The following is an 8,557-nucleotide window of genomic DNA, read 5'->3' on the forward strand; positions in this document are numbered from 1 at the left end:
GCCACACCCCAACCCGCCCAACCCGATGCCGCCTCGCAACAACTTTGACGTGGCCGCGTCTTGTCCCCCGAGATCCCCGCAGCCGAGCCGCCGCCGCCGTGCTGTGCGGGTTGCTGCTGCGCGGCGCGGTGCTGGCCGGAGCCGTGCCAGGCCGAGGGTGTTATTCGCTTCAAATGAAAATATTGACATGCATTTGACAGGCTGGGGTGGCGGCGCACCCCTCATCGCCCCGCCCCGCCCCACCCTGCCCCGCCCCGCGCCTGCGCCTCACTCGGCGGCCGCGGTGCGCCGGTCGTCGGCATCGCCGTCGTCGTCGTCGTCGTGCGCAAGACGGAAAAAGAAATCCACTAAAACTTTGGCCATAAATCGTTTGGCCCGGCCTCTCGCTCCACCAATAACGCACGCCCGTCCCCCGCGGGGTTTTGGTCACTGTCCAAACTAGTCGTCATGGGGGCATAACTCCCCCACCACCGCCACCTTGCTGCCACCGCTCCTCCCTCCCCTCACACTCTCGGTATCACGAACCCTCCCCTCCCTTTCACCCCTCTCCTCCTTCTACGTTCGAACGAACTGACGATTAATCATTGCGAGTCATCGCGGTGTTTTTAATGCGCTTGTCAGCGATGCCCCCCCTTCCCTCTTCTATTTCCTGAGGGGGCTTAAGGCGCGGCCTGTCATTGTATAGTGCTGCGCCGGGTCGAGGGGCCGAGCAGCCACAACAACAATTTCCTTTCTTTGAAAACTGCTGCTCTGTGAAAAAAAAAAATATCGGCAGGCTTTTACTGGGAAATTTGCCATAAAAATGATCAACGTTAAAAATTCAAATAGTGAAATTTCAACGTTGTCATGACACCACATGTATCGACTAATGCGAAAAGTCTTCTCTTCTCGAAAGAAATGCGTCTGATTCTTTAAACGGATTCTTTTTGAACACTCCATTTTACTTGATACAGTACACGCGAGGGTTGTGCTCCGCAACGTGCGTTTTGACAAGAACAGCTTTTTCTGGGTGCACCTTGGTCGGGCCGACCGCATTTGCTGTGTGCTGTGCGCACACACCGGTGTCCTAAACGCCATGCGTTAGTAAGGACCGTCGTCGTCCGAAACTTCTTTTCGGTTTTAAAATTGTACCGCGGGCCAAGTTTTAAACAAGTTTCCGATACTTTCCCAGCCCGCACGGTCCCAGAAGAGCCGGCTCTTCTCTCCCCCTTTCTCGCTTCTCGTCTCGCGGGACTTCAGTCAAGGACGGACTGCTCTCTCCCCGCCTGGACACTGCAAAGCGAGAAAGAACAGGAATAAAAAGATGAAAAAAACATTGCATCATAAATTTAAATGTGTCGTAATGAAATAAAATTACCCTCCATAAACGACTCGTGCATGCCGTGTTTGGCCCCTCTCTCCCCCTCCCTTCCCTTGCCGCCCCCTACGGCGGTCCGCGGGTCGGAGCTAGCCGAGGTGTACTACGTGACAGTATAAAGAACCTAGGAACTTACGAGGCGAGAGAGGGGGACACAGGGAGAAAGAAAGAGAGAGACACTCTTACTCGCCCCCGCGTCAAGGTAAAAAAGTTTTTTTGAATTTTTGATAGAGTTGGGGAAGGCCTGGCTTATTCGCGCGGCCTTGGCCTGCGGGCGAATGTGATCGTGATGACGCGGGGTCGCTGGTGCTGCTTGTGCTGCTTGTGCTGCTTGTGCCACCTGTGCTGCCTGTGCTGCCTTCCCTGCGCCCCAGCGGTGGCGACCGCGTCCTCCCTCCAGACCCACTCATGCCTCGCTTTGTGCACACTGTCCTATCCCCCTGGTCCTGCCTGCAGCGGGCGCCGCGGGACCGACGACCCCGTCCACGCTCGTGCTCCGCCCCGCCCGCCCAAACCCGCCCGCGGCCCTCCCGCCTGCGCCGTTGGTAGGTCTTTTTACTCCGCACACCACACATCTGCCTGGTTGCGGAAAAGTAGAACAGCGAAAAACACTACTAGGGGCGGCCGTTGAAAATGTGTGCTAATTGATACGTTTGTCTGGATCGGGCTTGCGTGTTGCTGTGTGCTCCGAACGTCCTGGATAGGGGCGGGTGGGGTGCAGGGTAGGGTGATGTGCCTCCGTGCGGGCTCCTTGCCACTGCCACTGCCCTACCTCTCCACCGCACCCCCTTCGGCGTGTCCCCCACCGCCACCGCTGCGCCAGGCCACACTCGGCCACAAAATAGGCGGCGCGGGGCGTGGCGGGGCGTGGTGGGGTGTGGCGGGGTGTGGCGGGGTGTGGCGGGGCGTGGCGGTGGCGTGGCGGCCTGGAGGAGTAGTGTGGTGGCCGTGCTGTAAAACGCGCCGTTTAACCGCACAGTCGTGGTCCTCGGGTCAGGGGGCTACTGGGGCGGGGTGGGGAGTGGCGAGGCGGGGCGGGGCTGGGTTGGCCCGCATTAGGCTAGTCTGGGGCCGCCGCGTACACTGTCCCAGCTTATGGCGTCCGCTCTCCTTGTTCATGACGGTGGCTTGACACGGCCTGGTCGAGGCTTTGGGATTTATGCCGCAGAGAGCTGAACGCCGAGCACGTTCACAGCGGTAAGTACGCCGAGACCCGGAGACACAGATGATGAGACTCAATAAAACTTGACACCTTGAATCAGAAAGTCCTCATCCCGTTTGCTGTCTTTTAAAACGACACGATATACAAAATACATATCGCCAAGTATGAAAACGCTCGCGCCAAGCCAAACAGTTCGAAATTTTAGTGCCTCTGCGAGTGTTATTGCTGCACTATAAAGCAACCGTTAAAAGGGGCTCAGCTCCACACTCCAATGCGTTCCCAGTGCAGTTGGGCAGCTAGCAGCGGTAAGTGGGCTGACCATGCGTGACCCGGACCGGCCCAGCAAGCGGGCGCGGCACCCGGGTTACTCTGCGTCGATATACAGGGTGGTCCACAGACCCCTTCCTTTATTTTGCTTATACTGTACCGCATGCAGGTGTGCGGGCGGGCTTGCCTACCGTCGCTCACCGCGACGCCCTATGGCCCCGTGCGAGTATGCAACCCGCCCGCATCCGCCTGCATCCGGTATAGTATAAGCAAAATAAAGGAAGAGGTCTCTGCGGACCACCACACCACCCTGTACCGCTCCGATGCGCTGGTCCTCCCCGCTCTGGCCGCGACGAGTTTGTCGAGGTAATTTGGTCCACAAGCGACCTCACCCGCCGGCTATGTCCTTCAGCAGGCGGGTCCCTGCGCAGTACAGGGCCACAGGGGGCGGCCCCCGCGCTCCCTGCACAGAGTGCTGAGGCGGGGATCCTCCGAGGGGACCGGGAGGACCTCGGGGAAGACCTCGGGGAGCACCATGGCGGTGGCGGTTCAACCTCGCCTGGTTGGCCACCACTGCGCTACTGCGCTCGCCCGCCGGTCACCATTTGAGATTAGACCAGCTCTGTGCGTGTGGTGGTTAGTTTGGGTCGGCTTGTTTGCCGTCGTAGGAGTGGGTTGTGAGTGTGTGTGGGCGGGGGGGGGGGGGGGCATAGCGTGCACTATCATCTGATTGCTCACGACTTTTTGTGGGAGGTTATCGTTGAATGAGAGAGAGAGAGAAAGATGGAGAGAGACGGGCGGGGAACATGAGTTTTTCTTTCAATAGGTTCAGTCTCGATAGGTGTACTGAAAGTATCGACACCTTCCAAGAAGCACATTGTTTTCCCCGAAAAAAAAATGAAAGAAAGAGTTCGGCTTTGGCCTTTGGCGGTCGTTCCCTTGCTGCTTGAAACATTTCCGCGACCGTAGGGCTGGCAGCGCTACGCCAACAGCGCCCACCTGCCTGTGCCGAGCTCGATCACGCTCGTGGAGCACGGTGCGCTGCTCCAGGCGGGCTCCAGGCAGGCTCCAGGCGGGCTCCACGCGCGGCTCCAGCGAGCAGTGGTACCGCATGGCCCGGGGCCTTGTTCAGAGAGGGAAAAGAAATTAGTGAACGAAGCTCTCTTCCCTGACTCCCCCTCCCTTTCTGTCTCTCTCCCTCGGCGTGTCTCTTTCTCCTTCTCGCTCGGGGCGGGGCTCCACCGAGCTGCTCGGCAGTGAACAACTCCGCGGCGAGCGGCGAAACTCGACCGCATAAGCAAGCAGCAGCAATACACTCCCAGGCCAGGTGTGACAGGAGGGCAGCAATATGCCAGCTCAGACCAGACACTGGAAAATCCATTCTTATTAAAAAATAGTAAATTGTTCCGAGAAAAAATTGAATTTGTGGAAACCCGAGTAGAAATATACTTGACACAAGAAATTATCTTTCTGAGTAAAGGTGTGTTTGGAAGAGTTCATAGTTATCTCAGGATTTCAAATAGCCGAAATACTGGACTTTATTTGAAAAAGTCGTTCACACAGGGCTGCAGCCGCCATAAGTGTGGTAAACCGCTCTGAATGAGTTCCTTGTCTGCGCGGTGTACTCAGTGCTTTTGTGCCGCACATGTGCCGAATGGCGACGGGCCAGAGCTGAAAAAGGTTGGGAAAAGGGGAGGGGGGGGGGAAGGGGGGTAAATACTGTGAATGGAGAGTGGAGGAGGAGGGGGGGGGGATGTTCTTGAATAAAAATGGATCTATAGGTTTTCGTGGCCAACGATAAGATCTGGGAGATTGGGAGGGGGCGGGGTGGGAGGAGGAGGAGGGCACATTACGATGAGAGGGCACGCGAGGACGGCCGCTCCCTCCCAACCTCCTTCCTATCCCTCTCTCTCTCTTGTCCCTCCCTCCCCGTCCCATCGCCTCGTCTCTCATTCCCAGCGTGGGGCACTACCTGCTCAATATGCCGAACCAATCGTCTCGGCCCGGTTGCCGAGGATAGTTCACTCTGTATGGCCCACTTTCGTTCTTCTTCTTCTTCTTCTTCTTCTTCTTCTTCTTCTTCTTCTTCTTCTTCTTCTTCTTCTTCTTCTTCTTCTTCTTCTTCTTCTTCTTCCGTGTAGCGACTACCGCGAGTTGGCAGTATTTTCCGTTCATCCCTTTTCTTGAAAAGTAATGTGTAACGGTGACCTTGTGTGTGTGCGTGTGTGTGTGTGTGTGTGTGTGTGTGTGTGTGTGTGTGTGTGTGTGTGAAGGGGGAGGGGGGCTGAGCTGTGTGTGCTGCGCTCACCTGGGAAATTCCCGGTGAGCTGTGAGGCGTACGATCTGCCGAAAGTTGACCTCTGGATCGCGATACTGGGCCGCGCCGCGACGCCGCTCGTCCGAGAGAGAGAGAGTGAGAGAGTGAGAGAGAGAGTAAGAGGGAAGGGGAGGGTGTAACTACATCAAATTATTTCGAGAGTTATTTCCTCTCTGCTGCCTGGTGCGCGGGTGCGGAGCGAGTCGAGTGTGCAGACCCACCCGGCTGTCCTGTCGTGCCGAGCGCCGCTGCATTTCTCATACCCAGCGTTTATTTATTTCAGCCCGCGTTGTACCGATCGGGAGCGCCACTACAGGCGGCCCCACCGGCCCCACTCCACATATCTCTCACCCCCGTCATTCTTGTCCCCCCGCCTCCCCTCCCCCTCACCCCCCTCGCCCCCCTCCGTGCCGCCGCCTGGCACTTCCTCCTGTGTGGCCCCTTCCGGCCCTGTCCTGATAGAGCTATGGGAGCAGCAGCGCGCGAGCGAGAGAGTGTGGTGTTTGGTGTGTGGGAGGGAGAGAGAGGGGGGGGGGGTGAGAGAGAGGGCCTGAGATGAACAAACGGAGCCATTGTCTACCCTCCAGGCGTCGTAACACTTTAGCCCTAGAGTGGCGGGGCAGGGTGGGGCGGGGGGATTGGCGAAGCGCGGTGGGTGCGGCTCTTCCATGAAGTGGAGAGCATCGCTCGTATGTATGGCCCATTATCCATCGGGGTGTCCTTAATATGGAGAGGGGCGGGAGAGAGCGAGCGACCGGGAGAGAGTAAGGAGGGGGGAGGGAGCAGGGGGTCGGTGGAGAGCAGGCGAGAGGGCGAGGGAGAGAGAGGGAGAGAGGTGAGAGGGAATAAGATGCGCACTCTCCGCCCCTCGATGAGAGTGGGAATGGAGGCACCCGCTTGTGGGTGCGTCGTCGCCGCCGTCGCTCGCGTTCAGCTCTGTTTACAGAATTCAAATGCTCGTTTCACGTCTGCCGAACCTTGTATGTGGAAAATCAGTCCAAAGAAAATAACGCACACAACTGAAATGATGCGATATACCCAAATTGTTGTACTTTTACCGGGCGTTCAGGTTCATGCGAGTACGTTGGGTTGTCTTATGAACTGGCTGCAGCGCCCGCGCCAGAGTGCATAGGCAACCCAACGTACTGATATGCCTGCGCCTCGACACCGGGTAGGATCTGACTGCAGGTAGAGCCCATGTTTCATCGACAGTTTCTGTCCGAAACGGGTCGCTCCTTTTTATTTACCGAACGGAAATTTGAAATCGCCTGCAACCGTTCATGGTTACGATAGGTTGAGCAGGAAATAATCAAAATTGAATTCCAAGTTGGATCGTTCGCACCTGCTCGAAAACGCCGCGCCCCGCGCCAGCCCAGCGCGTACCGAGCCAGCGCCATCTGTCGGTAGCGGAGCGGAACTCAAGTCAGTGTACCGCCAGACGCGGGACGATGGCTACGTGACGGAGCGCGTTCCGTGTTTGTAAAATAATTCGTAAAGAGCCATATCCGTCTTGTCCAGTTGTCGAATTATCATCGTTTGTCCAAAGCAGTGTTTACGGTGGTTTCTAGAGTGCCGATACTCAACCGCCGACGTTTTCCGAGTTGTGTAGAGTGATGTTTGGAAAGACTTCGCAAAGAGAAGGAGGAGGTCGAAAAGTGAGGTTATCCTACCTAGTCTAGGTAGTACAGTCATTTCTTGATTTCGTTACGCGTTTTGGGCCCTGCGACGGATCGTAATCAAGAAACCCCAGGTAGGGACCGGGCACCGCTCCTGGGCGTGGCGGCGTGGCTCGGGGCGAGGCGGGGCCCTCCGGCGGCCGGTCGCCAGGGGATTAGCGACCGGCCGAGAGAGGTCTAAGGCGGGGCGTTCACCTGTTCCGATCAAATTGTGTTCTGTTCGAAAAACGTTCAGTATATTCATAGCATGGTAACAGTCTGACTAAACGATGAAATTACGTCCAAACGGCATGTCGAAACTCCAATTTTTAGGTTTTTAACCGTTATTCGACAACCTATAGTGAAAACGTTAAATAACGGTTAAAAACCTAAAAATTGGAGTTTCGACATGCCGTTTGGACGTAATTTCATCGTTTAGTTAGACTGTTACCATGCTATGAACATACTGAACGTTTTTCGAACAGAACACAATTTGATCGGAACAGGCGAACGCCCCGCCTTAGACCTCTCTCGGCCGGTCGCTAATCCCCTGGCGACCGGCCGCCGGAGCGTCTCGTCACCTGTCACAGCTTAGCCGCCTCTCGCCCGCCCGCCTGGAGTGGTGGGGATGACTCGCGTAACGAAATAGAGAGTAACGAAATCAAGAAATGACTGTATGTACGACTTGGTAATGTTGTTTATTTAGACGTCACATTTTATCAAAGTTCTATCAAAAATCTATCTAGATTTATGAGATGCTAGATTTATTTCATTTATGTGACATGGCTTATGAAGATTAGAAACTTCCTTTGTGTTGAATACTTTGCTGACGCTCGAGTCAAATGGACATTTCTCTTTTTGGGATGTACAAATGCCAATTTGTCGCTAAATTGGCAAATGGACGTGCTTTCGTGCTACTAAATAGAGTGGATAGTGGCATTTCTCGCTCTTCTGGAGTGAATGTTACTTGGTGACATAACCCTACGATCAACAGCTTCTCATCGACAAGGATGCGACGTTTACTGAGGTACGATGGGCAGCAAGATGTAGTATAAGTTGCGAAGGCTTCGTGTTGATTTTGATTGTAAATGACGCAAGCGTAATGTTCATGTTCATGCCGGGCGTGATTTTCACGCCTGACATGGTTTTCACGCTCCGTAGGCTTCACGCAGCCAATGAGGGAATGACTCGGGGGAATGACTTTTGGTCGTGAAAATCACACCTGCGATGGTCGCTGTGAATCTTACTTTAAAATCTTATTTGTTATTTTCACCCTACTGCACAAGTGTGCGCCTACTTGCGGCTCATCGGGATCACGTCCTTTTCCCAACCTAACCCCTCCTCGGCACCGGACGGAGCCGCGGTCTCGGCGGCGACGGGAGCTGAGCACGGCGCATTGCGTCAAGAGGTTAGAGGTTGCCCCAACGGGACCAGCTGAATGTCGGGAATTTCTGACGTTTTGGGGCCATGTGTCTCGTTTCTCACAAAAAGCTGAGTGTGGAAAATAAGAAAATATAAAAATTGGTTGTGCGGTAGCATGGGAAAAGAAACCAGACTGCCCGCATGTCTCTCCGACGAGTGGCGTCTGCAGCAGCGGCAACGCCTCCGTGGAGCATGTGATTCCCCCCCACAATTTTGGTGAGAGCTTGTCCTCCCTCCCCTTTCTTCTTTCTCCGTCTCCTTCATCTGTCCCTCTTCTGCATCTTCCTCTTTTCTCTTTTACTCACGTCATCTGTTTCACTTTCTCCGTCCCCCTCGTTCCTTCCTTCCCTCCCTCCCTCTCTCTCTCTCTCTCTCTC

The 8,557-nt window shown here is 55.4% G+C and overlaps 1 protein-coding gene across 1 annotated transcript in view; it reads left to right on the forward strand.

Annotated features, from left to right (window-relative positions):
* Window positions 1–7,242: 7,242 nt before the first annotated feature.
* Window positions 7,243–8,557, forward strand: part of LOC113204172 (gamma-aminobutyric acid type B receptor subunit 2) — a gene marked incomplete in the record, with an annotated part of 318,228 nt that continues 316,913 nt past the window's right edge. The window contains 1 exon segment of the mRNA XM_052270631.1: window positions 7,243–7,785.

The sequence above is a fragment of the Frankliniella occidentalis genome, unplaced genomic scaffold, assembly GCF_000697945.3.
Source record: "Frankliniella occidentalis isolate FOCC.00 unplaced genomic scaffold, Focc_3.1 Scaffold131, whole genome shotgun sequence".
NCBI classification, from domain to species: domain Eukaryota; kingdom Metazoa; phylum Arthropoda; class Insecta; order Thysanoptera; family Thripidae; genus Frankliniella; species Frankliniella occidentalis.